Source organism: Pteropus medius, unplaced genomic scaffold (genome assembly GCF_902729225.1).
Source record: "Pteropus medius unplaced genomic scaffold, Ma_sr-lr_union100, whole genome shotgun sequence".
Taxonomy (NCBI): Eukaryota; Metazoa; Chordata; class Mammalia; order Chiroptera; family Pteropodidae; genus Pteropus; species Pteropus medius.
This window is the reverse complement of record NW_024356336.1, coordinates 3,532,888-3,552,279: the sequence shown is the minus strand read 5'-3', so window position 1 is coordinate 3,552,279 and position 19,392 is coordinate 3,532,888.

The following is a 19,392-nucleotide window of genomic DNA, read 5'->3' as shown; positions in this document are numbered from 1 at the left end:
ACAGATAAATCTGTCTCCTGTGTTTTTACTTTTTTTAACTGTTAGAATTCTGACACATATCCTGGTGACTATATCCCTGATTAAAGAATCACTGAGTTTCAAATAAATATTTAATGTGTGAACACATCACTTAAAAAACGATTCCTTATTTTAACTGACTTTTTAATTTGACTTAACTTTGGGTTCTGATCTGGTTCTAACCCTAGAAAACTAAGCTTTTAGTCTGTTTCCTAATTTTTCTGTAATAAGCATGTATTGTTTATGTAGTGAATAGATATACATATGCAGACACATAAAATACTAACATCCATAAGTGTCCAGATAAATATATATAAATATGCTGGACTAAAACACAATTACATACATAAATAAAAACTTGAACTAGCCCATCCCAAACAGACCTCCTGTAGGCTGCCAGGGGCCCGCTCCCAGGTGAACAGCTAACCTTCCCCAGGGAATGCAGTTCCCTCACTTTGCCCCACTTACTCTAACACATGTTTGCAGGCTGATAAAGGTGTGCGGTGTCCCTGCCGGTGCTTTTAATTAATTTCTGACATGAAAGCTCTCAGTTCCTTCTCCTGCCTTAGAGACCTGCACACATACGCCTTGCCTCTCTCTTTCCCTAGAAGCAGCTGCCCAAGTGTAGCTGAGTTTCCAAAAAAAAGAAGGGGGATGGGGTGGGGGAAATAACACTTTTTTTTTTCATTTGCACTAATTTGCATATTAATAGTTTGCATATTAACCAGCGACTTCAGAGGGTGGGCGGGCTAATGAATGCAGCAATCTCCTCAATTTTAACTCAATTTGCCTCATCCATATTCCAATGACTTTGGGGATTGGTGTTCAGCGTTCATTGAAATTATCCGAGCCAGACCCAGTGTGGGCTGCTCTACCATTAATCCAATTAATTAGCCCCGTGGATATGGCCGCCTGGGCAAGGGCCCTTTGTTCAGCGCTGGGGGCTAATGACAGCCCCGATCTGATGGGATAATGAGGGAAGCTAAGGAGGGTTTGACCCCCAGCCTGGGTCCTGGGTGGTACTTGGAGCAGGGCGGGTGGCTTTTTGGGAGGGGAGGCTGAATCATAGGGAGACAGCTGCTTTCCTTTGCCACTCACTCAGTCTCTCATTCAGTCATTCAGATCTTCCTCTAGCTCACTCCGCAGTGTGAAATGTCTCCCTTTACACCTTCACTCTCACTGCCCACCCCTCTCCTCCCTGCTCTGTGCCCAGGTAGGGTTTCTGTCCAGTTCCTTCCTGCTCCCAGGTAGGTACTAGAGAGAAATGGGAAGGAGGAGGAGAAAGGGGTTAGTGTCCGAACTTCTTGGCTTCTGTGCCGACTGCAAGTCTCCTTCCACTAAAGGTCACAGCCCTCTCTGACAGCTACTTTCCCTGATTCCCTGCAGTCACCCCCTGGTCTTGCTCACTTAAACTTAGGGATGGCAACAGCTTCTATCCTTGCAAGCCTTAAGGTGGCTCTCATCATCCTCCGTTGTTATTTTTATCTCTTTCCACCATTACAGCCCCGTTGAATGAGCCCTCTGTTCCTGCTGGGACCCTGAATGTTACCCATCTCTCACTCCTTCACAGCACAATCACTCACTCACAATATGCTACAACAATGCCTGGCATGTACTAAGAGTTCAATAAACATTGGGGATAGTTATGTATGGGCATGGGCACCCAACTAGTTAAAGTGCCTCTTAAATGAATACTATGAAATAGCATTCTCATGAGATGCTTTTTGGTAAAAGGACTCCCTGGTAATAAATGTCTGGGAGCCCAGCAAATCCCCCTTTTAGAGATCCATAATATGTATTATTATAATAAAGGTTATGAGAAGTCCTACAGCAAAGGAAAGCTTTGATTTCATGGAAATTCAAATATCCCTAGAATACACAATTTCCCACATATTTTCCTTTTGACATTTGAAGAAAGCGAGGCACCAGGAGATTGCATGTGATAGCTCAAAGCCAGTGTAGGGCCTGGCTTCTGAATGCAGTGTGTATGTGTGTTGAGGGGTTGGGGGTACTCTGAGACATTATGGAAAGAACCAGAGTTGCAAACTCAAGATCCTTATTAGCTATATGGCCTGAGAGAAGCTGCTTCACTCCTGGGAACCTCGGTTTTCTCATCAGCAAAATGGGAAAAGAAATGCACAAACATGTCCATTTTAGAGTTGTTTGTCTTAGTTAAATAATTACAAGCAACCTAAATGTCTAACAAAAGGGAATTGACTAAGTAGAGAATGGGGCTTCCGTGCAGTAGAATCCTATATAGCCATTTGAAATCAGAAAAACCTTTGGAATTCCTCCTTTTCAACAATCCCAGAATCCCTCTTTTTGTTAAAACCTAATTTTTTGTACAAAATTCAAATATATCAGGTAGATTTTAAAAAACATATGGTTGCTTTGGGAGCTAGAGAAACAAACAAGTGTCCTGCTCTTTCAGCCCCTCCCCACCTCGAAGACCCAGCTTGTCTCAGGCACCTCCCCAGATCTCTGGGATGAGAAGGGACAGTACGAGGATAAAATTATGTAGGGACAGATGGTATTTTCTTAGCATTTCGTATGGGTCACTCATTCTGCATTATATCATTTAATGTTCACAGCAAGCCTACCGTGAGATTGGTGTTCCACTTATCGATCCATTTTACAGATTGGAAACCAAAGTCTCAAATCCCACAGGCAGAGAGAGGCAGAGCCAGGATGTAACCTCTAACATCTGAAACCAAAGTCTGCACTTCTCATAGGAAAGTGTTAATTGGAAAAGGCAGATAATAAAACAGGATGCAGCATGCCAGTTTCCAGGTTGTGATAATGCACTATGGTTATGTAAATGTCTTTATTGGGAAAAGATGTCATCGTAAGGGGGTAGGATACATAGAACTCTGTAAGGTTCTTGCAATGTCTTGTGATTCTAAAGTTATTTCACAGCAAAATAAAATTTCAAATAGCATGTAGGGTAGGATTCCATTGAGGTGTGTGTAGTGTTTATAAATCACACTAAAAGGATATATAAAAATTTTTTTAGAACATTCATCTTCATCTCTAGGTAGAGTTTGCAGGTGAGTTTTTCCTTATTATCTTTATTTAATTTTTTTACCTTCAGTGGCCAGGAATGACGATTTGCGTAATCTATTTAAAATGTTTTAAAACAGAATCATCTTCAACCAGCGATGCCTCCTCAGGTCTTGCTTCCTTAATCCCGGTGGCAAGGGAAGCCCCAGGCCTGTTGGTTCTCCCCCAAATTCTCTCTTTCTTGAGCTTCAGAACGACACGTGCCACATCAGGTCCTGTCAGCCACCTATCTCTACCTGACACAGCAGAGATCCCCATTTCCTGGCCTCCCTTCCCGGAAGAAATCGTAAAAGCCCCCAGACCACATGGGGGCTGGCATGCACTTAAAATTACCACAGCAAAATGGATTGCCTTGACAAAATGTAATGTTTTGTGACAGAGCCCAAGTATGCATTTCATTCTTGAGGAGCAGCTCAAGGAGCTCGTTGGAAATATTAAATTAAGCAGTGTAACAGCTGAGAATAATTGGGTTTTCTGCCCTGTTGCTTGCAATTTTGTGTGGTGTTTGAGGCGTCTGGGCAGTTCTGTTTGACGGGGGTGTGGCACCCACCTGCGGTATCTGTGGGGTGTAAGAGTGGCCCCCCTGGGAGGTTCCTTGAGGCTGCGTGGTTGGGTGTGATTCAACCTCTCATTGAGATGGGAGAGGTCCCTGGCACCAACTTCGGAGTCTGAGAATCAGAACTTTCCAGCCCAAAGTGACTCCTCCCTGCTCCCATTTTGTGGATGGGAAAACTGAGTCCTCGAGAGATGACCTAGCCAGTTGTTAGTGGCAGAGCTGAGATCTAAACTGCTGACACTTCATCAAGCTATTTCTACTATGCAGCCTCTCTTTATTACGGTCTTGAAACCACAGACTTCTGAGCTATTTTGCTTGCAAGGTAACGCAAAGATCAGAGATTCTGGGGTCAGATCAAGCCAAGTGCGAATGGCAGTACAGCCTCTTCGTCCCTGGGAAAACTTTGGCAAGTCCCTCTGCTCTAAGCCTCAGTTTCCTGTAAAATGGGGTTTGACAGGTTTATATCAGAAGGGAGGCAATGAGAAACTTAACAGCCCTGATGAGCACACAAATCACTGGGAGAATTGTTAAAAGGAAGATTCTGACTCAGCAGGTCTATGAGAGGACCTGACATTCTGCACTTTTAACCAGCATTGCAGGGATGTCCATGCCTCAGGGATCCGCCTTTGAATAGGCAGAGTTTATAATACGTGAATTACTCAGCCAGGTCGTGGTATGCAGAAGGCACTCTATCAATGTTCTCTCTTTGCTCTCCCATTATTCCTTCCAAGACTCTGTTTTATCTGTTTCTAAAAACTCAATTGGAGAGAAGTTGGAGTCAAGAAGAGGGTGTCTTGGCAGCAGATCCGAAGCGTCCTCTGGGAAGCATAAATATCAAATTCAACCTTGTGCTTTCCTGATCTCCACCCAGAATGGCCAGGCCAGCTTTGTGAAGGGGGTGAGTCATGGCTGACAAGCTCTGCAGGACTCCACAGCTGTCTAACTCCCATCTGCACACCACCCAGCTCTGCAGGGGAAATATTTCTGCGTTTGCATAGTTTCTAGCAGTTGGTCCAGGAACGTATGTCTAGTTAGCCACACAGTGGTCTGTCACGGCATTGGCTCTCTAATGCCAGGGGAATTTCTATTATGTATCCAACCTCAAAGATATATCCTGGGCACCCAGAAATGAGAATGGGGAATAGAAACCCTCTCTCTGTCTCCAGTCAGCCCCTGAGATTTCCTCTCATCTCAGGGAGCTGATAATATCACATGGAAGCTAACTCTACCATTTACTGGCTGTGTGATCTCAGGCAAAGCACCTCCCCTCTCTGAGCTTTAGTTTCCTCATCTATAAAGTATGTGGAAGTCTTTAGCCACGGAGCGTGAAGTTCACGAATATAGAGTCTGGACTTTTCATCAGATTCAATCCCAGCTCTATTAATCACTAGCTGGGTGAATTAGCTCTCTGAACCTCAGTCTCTTTTTCAGTAAAGGAGATTAATAGTAGTGCCGATTTCGCAGACAAGTTCTGAAGAATCAGTAAGATAATAACTTGTATAGTGTTTGGCTCAGCTTTGGGCACAGGGGAAAAGCTCAGTAAGTGCAATTATTGTTTCCAAAAATAAAAAAAAATGTATCTCCTTCAACTGGTGTATTATTAGACTTTGATCATGATTGGAATCTACCCCAAATTCCTTTTTCAATGTAAGTACCAATTTTCATGGCATCACATAAAACAATGATGATGATATTAACTTGCCTAAAGTTAGTGGACACTTATTACATGCCAGGCACTGTTCTAAATTCTTTACTTGTGTTACTACATACAATTCTCACAAAAACTCTAGAAGATTGATCATAGCAGATACACATCATTTCCTATTTTATTAATGAGGACACTGAGGCATAAGAAGTTCAAATAATCTGTCAAATGTCACATAGTTGGTGTATCAGTCAGCTATGGCCACAATAATGCTACATAATAAACAACCATAGACATCTCAGTGGCAAACTACAAGTGTTGATTTCTCACTTACACACCTAAAGTGTCGTTGGAGTAACCTAGGCTGGCCTCAATGGGGCTCACCTCCAGGTCTGTTCCATACATCTCCCATCCTCCGTGGAGCAGCAACTACTCATGGCAAAAAAGCAAGTGTCACATGTGCTAACATTCCACGGGCAGAACAAATCATATGGCCAAGCTCATAGCTGTGGGTTGGAAGAATACCTTTCTTCACTATGAAGCCTGGGAAAAGTATGAGCATATCACACCACTACAGGGAAGTCAAGAACTAAAACCAATAATTTAATATTTTGAAGCTGATGGGGGAGGAGTGAGATGATGAGCTCAGTAAACCTGCTGGAAAGACTTGCCATCTTAACTACTACACCAGAAGTCTATCTCACTTCACAGAGTGTTGAATAAACATATTGTAAAATGCTGGACTCTGTAAAAAGCTCTGGTTGGGCCAATGTAAAACTCATATAAGGCCATTGGACACAATTAAAAAAAAGATAAAATATCAGAATACAGTCCAATGCACTTTTTCTTTGAGGAATTCCAGGGAAGCAGTATCAATTATCTGCCCATCCATCCACGTACTTATTCAACTACTTACCCTACATTCCATCCATCATCATCTATCCATCCATCCTATCCATCCATCCATCCATCCATCCATCCATCATCATCCATCCATCCATCATCCACTCTCCATCCTATCATCCATCCATCCATCCATCCATCCATCCATCCATCCATCCATTCATCCACCCACCCACCTCTCCTAAAATTCATTCATCCATTATCCATCCATCCATTTATTTATCCACTGCTCCTTAAATTCATCCACCCATCCCCCTTCTCCCCAACCAGCAAAGACTTATTGAGCTACTATGATGCAAACACAGACTTGGTCTCTGCCCTCAAGACACTTACAGTGGAGTGGAGGAGACAGACTCATCAGATAATTACACAAATAAGTATAGCATTATCACAAAGCCGAATGAAATAGAGGGAAGAATGCCAATGTGGTGAGAGAGTAGAAAAGGAGACCTGACTTATGTGGAATCGAGGAAGTGGCATTTGCAGAAAGATCAGAGGCATGGGGAGGAGCTAAGTAGATAGAAAAGGAAGGGGAGAACCTCCTTTCCTAACACAATGGGCATATGTTAGGCAAAGATCTAGTAGGCAGGAATAAAGATTTCTCCCAGAACTACTTAGAGGCTGTGACTGGCACTAGGAGAACAGGAGAGACTGTGGTGTAAGGCAGTGCTGGGGGGTTGGGAGGGCTGCAGGGCCAGGCCTGGCAGGACCTTATAGGCTGAGTGAGAATATGAGTCTACATCTAATAGGAAGAGAAAATGTTCTAGAGATGAGATCCAGAGGCCAGGGCATTGGAAGTATCTGGAGGTTTAGGCAGGAAGAGCAGCCGGCAGGACTCATGTGACCCCTGCATGTGTTATTCTGCTCAAGGGCTCTTCCTTCTACATGGCATCGGCCAGCATCTGCCAGCTCCTGAACCCCACAGTGCAACTTAGCCAAAAGAGTCAGTGTCTGGAATATGGGGTCAATTCCTGGTTCTATCCCTCCATCAGCACGTGATGCTGGGCAAGTAATATATCTGCTCTGAGTCTCAGTTTCCCCATTTACAAAATGGCGGTAATTGTTCCAAGGTAGGAACCTATTCCTTTCCTGCCTGCCCCAACGCCCCCACTAACCCTTCTGCTCTCTTTAGAGGGGAGGAAGGAGGCTCGGGTCTCTTGAGCTGAGACTCACATTGTCCCCTGGGCCACATTCTGTGGGTTGCATTTTAGTAGAGGCCAGGACACTGCATTAGAAGATGGCTGGGCAATGATGTGGGGTCGGTAGCCCTCTCTGTTCCATCTGGGGCCCCTGTCCTGGTCCTACTGCTAGCAATGATGTGACCTCCAGTGAACGTATCTCCTCTCTGGGTCCGACTTTGCCCATATGAGCCATGAATGAATGCCTCCAAAGGCCCATCCCACTCTAACAGTAAGAATTCTCTCTTTTGAGTCCCTTTTTTTATATCACTTCTTTCTTCTCCATCAGCAATTCATTTTAACAATAATCCCATTACTCAAACCAACACTAGATACCTGAAACAGAGTCCTTTCTAAGCTCCTGCCGTAGACACAGCTGTCTTCAGACTGTCCTTGAAATATGTCATCCATCATTCATTCATTAATTCGTCACTCACCAAACTGTCTTACGAGCTTGGTATCAGGCATGCACACAACGCGGATCCACCGTGCTCTTTTCTCTTAAGATTTCTTGTCTCTCAACTCAACGTGTGATTTTCCCCCTCTTTATTTGATTATATATTCATTTATTTATTGTTTGTTTGTTTTCAGACCCCAAAGCCTTTCAATTTAGCAGATGTGCCTGCAAACTTTCCCAAACACGGTTGTGGGTGACATTGACAGAAATAGTTTATGATCAATTCCAAGGGCCCCACTGATCTTTTTTTAATAAGGTACTGCCACGGTTCTGCAGCAAAGTATGCCATTGTGATTTCACAAAGTACTCGCCGTGAAATCGAGAGCCCCCGCCCCACTTCCCTTCTTCCCGACTTGAAACGACTGTGCCTCCTTTGGGGAATGTCTATTAGTGGCTTCGAATCCCCAGTGTGGCAGCTGCAACATAAAAAATTCTGTCTCATTGGGCCCCTTGCTCAAGGTCTGCAGGGAGTGCTGTTTCTCCAGGTGTGGTCCAAGGATCACCAGAATCAGAATCTCATGGGGTGGGGCCCAGGAATCTGCATTTATTTCCACAAGCGCCCTAGGCAATTTTGATGTCTGCTGAAATACAGACCTTCTCCTATCATTTGAAGGAAAGGAGGCTTTGAAAGGGAGGAAAATAATCATCAAAGTCCTATACGCTTGTACGTCTCAGTTAATTAGCTTCAGGTTTGGAAAATGCGGTCTTTGACACCTGGCATCTGGACCCCATTTTTAGTGCACCTTACAGGTAGACTTGGCTTGGTACCTAACCTAAGAGGGTTTTATAATATATTTTTCATCCTTCCTCCACCTCCACTTGACTAACCAGGGAACACCCTCTTCCTAAATTATTCCCAAAACATGACATTTCTTCTTGCCTTTCTGCCCATTAACCTGTTTTCCTAGAATGTCTTTATCTCTAATAGGTTTGCCTGCCACCAATCTCCTACGCATGCCTCAAAACCTAACCCGAACCTTACCGCTTCCTTTTGGTTCAGTTAATTACTCTCTCCTTCTTTGTGCTTTTATGGTTGAACATTCCACAATAGAAGCAATAATCTGAGCTCCCAATTATTGAACCCCACAATGAGTCTGGTACTATATTCAGCACTTGAGATATTAGAGCACGTTAACAAATAAATAAAAGCCTATTACGCTTGTCTGTTTACATGTGTTCTCCGCTGCGCCCTTCTAGTGCAGGGACTGAGCCTAATTCCACTTGGCTCAAGTCCCAATGGAGGGACTGAAATTCACAGTCCCATCTCAGCAGTTTGGATCATCCAGGAAAGAGAAGCCATGTGACTCTGAGAAAGAAGCCAGAAGCCACTCAGACATGACAGAGGAAGGGCCAGGCAAGGCAGAGCACAGCTCTCTGATTAACAGCTGCCTCCATCTCCCCACTAAGTCCCCCACCTGAGCAGAGCTGGGGTCCTAGCTGGGAACATAAGTGTGGGAAGGGCTTGCTAACCTGGAACCTTGCCCTTGGCACAAAATTGAACTCAACACTCACAGAAAATACCAGCTACAGACGGAGCTTCAGGCCCCCTAGAATGAGGGCAGTTGCCCTCCCTCGAACCAAAACAGCCTAGGTGCCACTTATTTATAGACCCAGAGGACCATAAGGCTGGAAGGCACATTTAGAGTAGCATCCCTCCTTGGCAAAAATGTTCTAGCTGTGTAGTCTGATGCTTCAGGTAAGCTTCCTGGCATTTCAGAAAATCAAGTGTATTTTTTATTCCTAATCAGGAGACTGACCTCAGTTCATGCACACACCTTGGTGCTCCTGGTTCCAGCATCAGCAAATCTGACTTCAAATCCTGACTCTGCTGTATAATAGCTGTGTGACTTAAAGGAACTCGCCTAACCTCTCTGAGCCTCAATTTTCTTACCATAAAATAAAAAATAATAAAACAGTGTTGCGTGTCACAGTGGAAGGAACACTTCTGACAGCTTTGTCCTCCCTTTCTTTTAATTATTAATGTGTTTATTTCATTTTATGATTATATCTTGTAATTGCTGTAATTTTCCAGGTTTTGGTTTTTCTGCACTATGGAGCTTTCTAAATCTCATCACTGATTATGAAAACTCTAAGCTTCTCCTCTTTCTTGGCTTTATATATTTCAAGTGAGATCTCTCCCCTAAAATTCATTTCCCTGCCAATCTCCAATTTGATGCATCATCCTGATCATGCTATATTATGTTTGGCAACATAATGTGATGTGACTCTGGCTGCCGATGACGGATGGGGTACCCGTCAGCAAATGGAACGGCACCCAATTTTCTAAAGAGCATTGTTACAGAAACAAACAGGATGGCCTTTTAACTTGTATTGATTTATTTCTGAAGAATGAGCCCCTCTCTTACTTTTACAAGTGCTGTAATTAGAGAGCAGAATTACCTTTGTGGGGTGAGGGGTCTCAGTGAGCTCAACAAGGGGGGCTGTAGAGGATGGGTGCAGAGAGAGTGAGAGGTGGGGTGCAGGCAGCGGCCCTTGACACTACAGTGGGCCAGATTTAACACAAGGATCATAGAGGTTAACTACATTAAAAATTCCTTCCTTCCTTCCTTCCTTCCTTCCTTCCTTCCTTCTTCCTTCTTCTTCCTTCCTTCCTTCCTTCCTTCCTTCCTTCCTTCTTCCTTCCTTCCTTTGTTTTTATTCATTCTTTCCTCTTCTTTCCTTCCTGCTATCATTTATCCCTCCTCCCTCCCTCCCTCATCCATCATCTATCCATCTACCCATCCATCTTGTCTTCCTTCCTACCATCCATTCGTCATCATTCTTTTTTTCTTCTTTATTTCTTGCCATCCTTCCACCTATCTATCCATCTAGACATCATCCATCCTAATATGTACCCATTCATCTATCCATATATCCATTCATCCATCTCTCTTGCCTGGCTGACTGCCTTTCTCCAACCCTCCCTCTCTTCTTTCTTTTGTTTTCCATTCCATTTTTGAGGACCATTTCGGTGTAATGTAGAAGAGTGATTGAGAAAGATCAAGCTTCAAAGCTTAGCCCTGCTGTGTGACCTTGGGGAAATCAATTTACTTCTCTGACACTAGATTGTCTCATCTCTCCCATCATTTTGCTACCCTGGCCACATTGTTCTTTTCCTCATAATTCAGGCACCCTCCCATTTAGGGGTGTTTGCATTCATTTTCCCCCTGGCTTAGAATCCTCTTCCTCCAGATAACCTTGGGGACCCCCTCCTCCCTTCTCTCAGGCCTCTGTTCAAATGCCTTCTAATCAGAGGTCTCCCCTCTCCAAAATAGCAGTCCTGTCACTCTCCGCCCCCAAAACTCTGCTTCGTTTTACCCTTAGCTGGTAGCACCATCTGGCATCCTATGTATATTACTTATTTAAAGAATATCTACTTATTAAATGTTTGTTCAGCAAGACAGGGATGAGAGAGGGCCAGTTTGAGGATGGTCGATTTCCCTGAAACCTCTCAGAATCGTTAGTCCAAGGAGCAGAGCCCAAACTCTATGCCCCACTGCTGAGGGTTGACCTTGGAGTAATGACTGCCCCAGGGTTGGGACTGCTGTCCAGGCAGAAAGCAGAAAACCTCACCAGTTGCGTTTGATGTGAGCACTGTGGCCTGAGTCTATGTTGCCTGGAACCGTTCACCACAGCGAAGCTGTGGTCCGAGGTGAGCTAAGGGCTGTAACACAGGTCCCAAGGGCCACTACTCAGCCATTGCCTGGCCAAATAACATTTCTATGGGGGTTTCCTCCCTGAGGGTTTGTTCCAGGAGAAAGATAGCTCCCCAGATTCCCAGTCTTAGCGCTCCCCCTCACACACCATGACCTGGGGCAAGCCACTCACCCTCTCTAGACCACAATGTCTCCAATGGTAAAATGAACAGGTTGGACCAGACCATGATTTTTCACCTTTTTAAGTCCAAAAAGTCCTCATTAACAAAACAAACAAACAAACAAACAAACACCCAATTAAATAAGTTGTATGGACTCAGTGCTGAAAAGAAAAAAAAAAAGGCGATGTAATAAAAAAGGAGAGGAATAGCTTAATAAAAAGGAAACCTTTACTGATATTTTGGCATTTTTGATATTCTGAGATATTTCTATGCATAAATCTTCTGTCCCTCCTTCTCTCCTCATTCCTCTTCTTCTCCCTCCCTCCCTTTCTCTCCTCCCCCTCCCCTCCCCCCACGTTCCTATTTCTCCTCCCTGTCCCCTTTCTTTCTTTTGTCCTTCTTATTACCATCCTTCCACTAGAATGTAAGTTCCATGAATGAAAGGACTTCTGATTCTCTTGGTCATTCTTGTATCCATAAACATCTAACTCAGTACCTGGCACATAGTAGGTGCCCAATAAACCCCTGTGGTAGGAATAAATGGACAATAATCACATAAATTTCGCTACCATTTATTGAATACAGAGCATGAGCCAGGCCCTGTGTAGGGCAGAAAGACTCGGGGATGAACGGGACAGATGGAGGCTCACAGCATCGCTGAGGCCATTCTGGGATGGCAGAGACTATGGTAACATCCAACCAATAAGTATTATCATAAAAGATACACGCAAAACAAAATATGAAGAGACACAAGTTGAAAAAAACATAGAGATAGTACAGAGGCAAAAAACAAGTGGAGGATGACACTGAATTCCTGCACATCTCTAGCCAGACGTAGATATGAAAGGACTCTGTAGCCCAGGGATGTCCCATCTGTGTTAGGACCAGGGAGGCAGAAATGGCAAAAACAGATGTCTGTGCCAGCTGTGGCATGGACACTAGGAAAGGGAACAGATACTGAAAAGTGGCCTCGAAGTTAGCGGGAAGCTAGTGTACGGGTCAGGGCCAACTGGGACCAAAAAAGCAGGAGCTCCTTGCCTGAGCAGGGTTTACCTGGGGGGCCCGGCAGAGCAGCAGCTGCGGGAAGTGCTGCTGCGCAGTGGTTTGGTGCATGGGCTTTAAATCAGACAGCCCTGCGTTTGAATCCAGACTGGCTCTACCAGGCTCCCTGTGTAATCTTCAGCATGCTGCTGCGCCTCTCAGAACCTGTCTCCTCCTCCGAAGTACAGGGATCCTCATCTTTCACTGCTGGCTGGTGTGGAGGGTAGCACACTCTGATGAGTGTAAGGTCTTAGCATAGGCCTCCCCAACATAGAAGGTTAGCTGTGGCTACTTATCAGCCATGAGTAACCACAGCTGGAAATATGGGAGACACCCCAGGACTACTGAGAACAAATTCTCAGGTTGGTGCTTGGCCAGGTTGGGTTTTTTTCTGATGACCTACAGGCCACCTTTGGGGGCATCTCTTCCTTTACTTCAAAGCACAGCCCTCTGTGCGGGAAAGTACTCTATTACTGCAAACACTCTCATAGCTGGGCCCCCAGCAGGGCCAGTTAATCCCGGGAAGCATACGGTCCTAGAGGCCTTCCTACTGAGCAAAAGGACAGGAAATTGAAATCCTGTGGAGTCCTGTCATAAGACCAAATCACAAAATACCATGTTAGAGGCCCCAAAGAATGCATAAGCACGCCATGGAAGCTTGTCCTGTAACCATGCAAGATAAAAGCCTCTCAGGACCGTAACAAAGCAGAAATGAATCTCTGCTCAGAACCTGGATAGAACCTGACCTCCAGCCAGACAAAGCTGTCTGATTCCCATGGTGGCGGCCCTGGAAGGGAAGACACCCAAACCCTTGGAGGCTGAAGGTGGGGTGAAGAGTGGAGAAGTGTGTCTGGAAGAGGAGCTACCCCATCTTGCCCTTGACATTTTCCTAAATGATGGGTTTGGACAGTTTGCACACCCAAGATGATGCAAAGTCACAAGAAGTCGGCATAAATTGAAATGAGTTCAAATCCTAATCAGCCACATACGCCTTTCTCCTATCAAGTAGAGAGAATAGCAGTCAGTTCTCAGGGCTGGTGGAGGGATTAACTGAGGAAGTCCTTCTATAGCACCAGCAGAAGGATCAATAAACAGTTGTCTCAATTTTGTTGTCATTGAATGTGTTTGCTAATTGTTACACTAACTCCACCCCCTTGACCAGAAGCTCCTGCCCTGGAGCTCGGTGAGGTGCTGTCTCTGCACCCTGTGTGATTCCATGTACCAGGGCAAGATGGCTTTATCTTCTCTGTTTACAGACGGGGCAACAGAGCCACATAGAGGTGGCATGATTGACCTGCCCTCAGTTACCCGGTTTATTAGTCTAAGGCTTCCATAACAATATACCACAGACTGCGTGGCTTAAACAGCAGACATTTATTTGTCACAGTTCTAGAAGCTGAAGTCCAACATTGAGGCACCAGCAGGGTTTCCTCTGAGGCCTCTCTCCTTGGCTTACAGATGGCCACCTTCTCGCTGTGTCCTCACACAGTCTTTCCTCTGTGCACGCTCCTCCTTGGTGTCCCTTTGTGTGCCTAAATCTTCCCTTCTTATAAGGACACCAGTCAGATTGGATCAGGGCCCACCCTGATGGCCTCATTTTAACTTAATCACCTCTTTAAAAGCTCTATCTCCAAATGCAGTCACATTCTGAGGTTATTGGGGTTAGGGCTTCAATATATAATTTTTGGGAGGAGGACACAATTCAGTGCATACACCTAGCATGTAAGTGGTGAAACCGGGGGACACCCCAGACTGGGACCCTTTCTCTCCAATTCTGTCCCCAGCACTCAGCCTTTTGAAAATCCTGCTCCAAAACACTCATGTCTCAGCTCACCCAAACCTTCCAGATATGTAGTGTGAAGCTGACCCTTGTTGCCTTCCAGGCTCCAGAGTCGCAGGCAATAATCTGTTTTGGCCTCTGCATGGAAATGTCAGCTAAGTAGCCCAAGTCCTTTCATCTCACGCAGAAAACAGGTTGCGCTCAAGGAAAAGTTTTCAGGAGGAAGCCAGCGTCCCACCATTAGCTCTTTAAAGTTGTTTTGTTTTGGTTATTGATTTATCATTTGGTTTAGAGCCATCTCCCTTCAGACCAAAAGGGGTTCTATCCTGCTTGCAGACGTGCTGCTGGTTTCTGCAAGCTTAGAAGACTCTGACACCCTCCCCCCCTCCCCAATGCCCTCTCCTTTTCTTTCTCTCTTAGTCTCTTCTTTTCCGCAAGGAGCTTGGAATCACAAATATGTCTGGGATAGGACAATGTCTTCAGCTAAGGGGGGAATATTGGGGTCATCTTTTATTAAGAAGAAAGCTATTGAAATGACACCCTTGAACATATTGCTATTAGAGACTTGAAAAGTATTTCTCTCATTAGTGTAAAAGGGAAGAAGGGAGCTAGCAATCTTGTTGATCAGCGGTGGCAATTTATTTTAAACTGTCCATTTTCTGGGTGTCAGAGGACGACTTTTATGTATAATCTTATTTCCAATTTCAACAAAGAACACTTCACTCATGTTTGGTACGGATTTCTTTTTTCATAGACAATAACCGATTATAAAAGCCATTCTCAGCCACCCCCACCCCCACCCCACATCTCCTCTTGGTGTTGACATATGGAAATGAATCAAAATGTAATACGCATAATTACAAGCATTGTAAGCAGGGTACAATTAGTGTCTCTTCAAACCAATGTTGTAATCAAAAGACACCACTAAAACAGCCCAAAAAGTGAGGAGACTATCCATGGTATTAGACACGGATTGGAAGGAAGTTTCTTTCTTTTTTTTCTTTCTTCTCCTGTGTATAGAGATGCACATTGCCTCCCATTCTATTCCTTAGTGGGTGCAGAGAAATCAATTCTAATTATTTTCTCCACCCATCAAGTTGAACACAGGCAAGGAAACCTTGCTTTAAAAATAACCCCAGCCTCATGGAAGGGGGAGGTTATCTTTTCTGAAGCATGTATTCGGAGAGTGTCTTTTAAGGTCACAGATCCCTGGGGAGGTGTCAAGTGACAGGCTGGCCAACTGGAGCCCTTTGGACAGGATTTTGTCACCAAGGTGACTTCTGTTTAGTCTACAAGGCATTTGGAGACTTATTTTTTTGTTTTTGGTTTGTTTTTATAGTTGTTGGTATTTCATTTGGTTTTTATATTGAATCCTCTGCCAACATTTAAATCAGGAGGGGTTCATGTCAAAGACTTAATTTTCACCTCTTTCTGAAAAATAATATGAGCTGTCTAAATAGGACCCACATCCTCACAGGACCCACATCCTCACTCTGTCCCCTAGAGACAGAGTGGCATCTCTTATTCCCCATGTCCTCACTCTTGTTTTTGGCCCAGGCCCCGTAGGAGTCTTATTCCCCACCTGCCATTACTGAATATAATGAGTCAGAAGGACTCCATTCACCCACCATTTACAAGAAAACCACTGTGCACCAGCCACCTTAGCTTAGCCTCAGTCCACTGCTTTTCCAACTCTCTTTCATCTCTCTGAGGTGTACACCCCATCTGAAAATCCCCATCATCCCCTCAAGTTCAGTTTTGGTGTTTCCTCTGCCAGAAAATGTTTATTAACCATGGCAACCCAACTCACCCTGAATCACATCAATTGCCCTTGATCTTGTTCGCGCCTCTTTGCATGAACTCCTCACACTGCACTGTTCATCTAAGCATCTCTCCCTCACCTGGAGCCCCTGGAAAATAGGGTCCCTGCCTTTTCCATGGCTACACTCCAAATGCCTAGCATAGATATAACACATGGGAGGTGTGAAGCCCTTGTTCAGATTTCTGAATGAATTATTCAATGAATGCTGCCTCTTTATTGTCTCCTAAGTGAGGCTGACATAAAAGAGAAGCCAAGAGTAACGATTACAGAAAACCTACTATGTGCCTGCCGCTGGCCCATGTTGCCTTACAGGAAGAAGAGAGATACTCAGGCTTTAACTTCTCCCTCAAAACTGATCAGCTATTAAGATATTTTCCAAACCTCTACCCAAAGTAAGTCCTTATTTAAGGTAAACTCTGATACCAGCGGTTAAATTTTCTCTACATAGGGATATCAATGCCTATACCTATATGTACACCTACACTTATATCTGTATGCGTATCTGTATCTGTAGCTATATTTAAAAATATTTTTCACCTAGATCTCCTTTCAGCTTTTGGTTGCTCACAATAGCAAACATTTGGAAACTACTTACAGATCCATCGATAAGACCCTAATTCAACAAACTGCAGCGTATTCAGATATTGGAATATTCTGAAGCTATGAACACGTGGATGGTCATTTCTTAACATAGAAAATGAATTCAGTTTTCCAGGGATAAGTCAAGCTATGACTGAACCTGAAGATGACACCACGTGTGCAAACCGTGGCTCTTCATCTAAAAATGTCAGCATGCAGAGAGATGCTTAGAACTATTTCAGCCAAATGTTAAGAGTGGTCTTCCTAGGCAGTAGGTTTGTTGCTGATTTTTGTTTATAAGTTTCCATCTTCCTAGCATTTTTAATATTAATTGTGATTTTTTTCTTACTCAAAGTAATAAACTTTCTGTAAACATATTGCCCTGGCTTCCACCTTGTCCCTTTTTTCCTATTTGATTGCCCAAGGTTTCCATCAGGTGCCACAATCCCATGCCACCCAACCCCAGCATGTGATGGACTAGGTTTAAGCCAATATCTCCTCCATTTTGGCAAATTCACATTTAACCTTGTCTGTGTTTTTAGTTCCAAGAGTCAGAACCCCTTAGTGAGCTGGATTTTGCAAATATTGATTCCTGAACAGGATTATCAAAAGTTTGAATGAAATGGAACCATAGAGAGGATTTGGATTGTACTCTCTTCTGTGTAGGTGAGTAAATTGAGACCCAGAGGAGTGTTGGAAATAGCAAGAAGTCAGGCAGGCACACCTGGGTCAGAACCCTAGCTCTGTCACTTCTTGGCTGTGTGATCTTGAACCAGTCTCTTCACTTCTCTGTGTTTGTCTCCACTTTCTCATCTAGAAAACTGGAAAATAATAACAACCTTCTCTAAATGTCATCGTGAGGATTAAATATGACAGTGACAGAGCCTGAGCTTTTGAAAATGAAAAAAACACCAGCAGATTAGAATTGTCACCATGAACTTGAACCAGTTTCCTCACCTATGAAAAATAATATATAATAAAAATCATAGTCATGAGAATACCAGGGCAATTATTACGTCCTCCCACATTTAAAGTCTCTACTGATGGGCCGAAGAGGATACAGGCATGTTCTCATTTTCCCCAGAGTCCACTCTTGCCTTAGCCAATGACCTCAACTTTCTCACAAAGGTCTCCCAGCACAACGCCTTCTGCAGAGATCTGAGGACAATGTCAGGAGGTGTCTCTCTGGGGCTCAGCACATTAGCACATTTCTATTCAGCCCAGAGCCTCCTTTAAGTGAGGGAATGTGGGGAAGGAGGAGAAAGCTGCAAAGAGAAGCAAAAATCACCTTTAGGTCAGCAGGGCGGCTGGCCCAAGGCCCAGTGCGGGGAGAACCTCACTGGAAAAGGCTTCTGCCCAGTCGGCTCTCCCACAATGCACCAGGTGCCTTCTGCTGATAAGAATGGGCTGTGCAGCCTTGAGGTGCGTGACAGGAATAGACAAGAAACGTGTCTATTCTTGAGGTCTGTAAGAGGAAACTCCCATTTGGTGAGGACCAGGCCGATAGATAAGAGAGAAGCAGGCAAGGCCCAGGGCTTATTTTTCCTTCCTATTAAAAATTTTTTTGTTGTTGTTTTATTTTATGTTCCCTTTTTGTTAGAGGAAACAGAGAATGTGACGCCCACCAGCCAAGGATGGATGGCAACTTGTGGATATTTAAAGAAGATGGCGACAATGAACCCTGAGATTCCAACACTGAAACCCCAAGTGTGGTTTTATCTGGGACGTGAGATTGTGGGAGATTTTTATTTCTTCTACACCCTCTGCGGAATTCTCCAAATATTTTTGCCATGACCAAGCATTGTGTTTACAATCAGAAAAAAAAAAATAGAAGTTGTTTTTTAATGCAAGTTTTGGATCTCATTTCATATTTGCTCTTAAGCACTCCTGCTGAAGGGAAGAGAATATGTTTCCTCTGGGGACAGTTTCTAAACATTGTTGCTGATCAGAAGAAGATGGGCAAGAAGGTAATGTGTCCCACAATACACTGCTGGGAGAATGTTCTGGAAATTAAAATAAACTTACCATCTGATCCCGCAATCTTACTCCTGGGTATTTACTATAGAGAAATGAAAACTTATTTTACATTAAGACCAGTATGCAAATATTCATAACAGCTTTGTTCATAATAGTCCCAAGCAGGAAATAACTTGTCTTTCAGTAGGTGACTGATTAAATAAACAGTGGTATGTCCATTCAATGGACTACTACTCAGTGACAAAAAGGAAAGAACTATTCTTAGAAACAACACCGTGGATGGATCTCAAGGGCATTCTGTTGAGTGAAAAAAGCCAATCTTGAAAGGTTATGTATCATATGATTCATCTCAAAAACATGACTTTTCAAAGATAAAGAAGAGAATGTTATGAGGAATATTCTTGAAGAGACGCTGTTTTTAGCTATATGGAAGAGAGATGAGTGGTTTCCAGGTGTTAAGACTAGGGTAGAGTGTGACTATTCAGGGGTTGTACTAGGTATTTCTTTTTTGTGGATGAAACAATTCTGTATCTTGTTCTGGGTGACAGTTACTCAAATC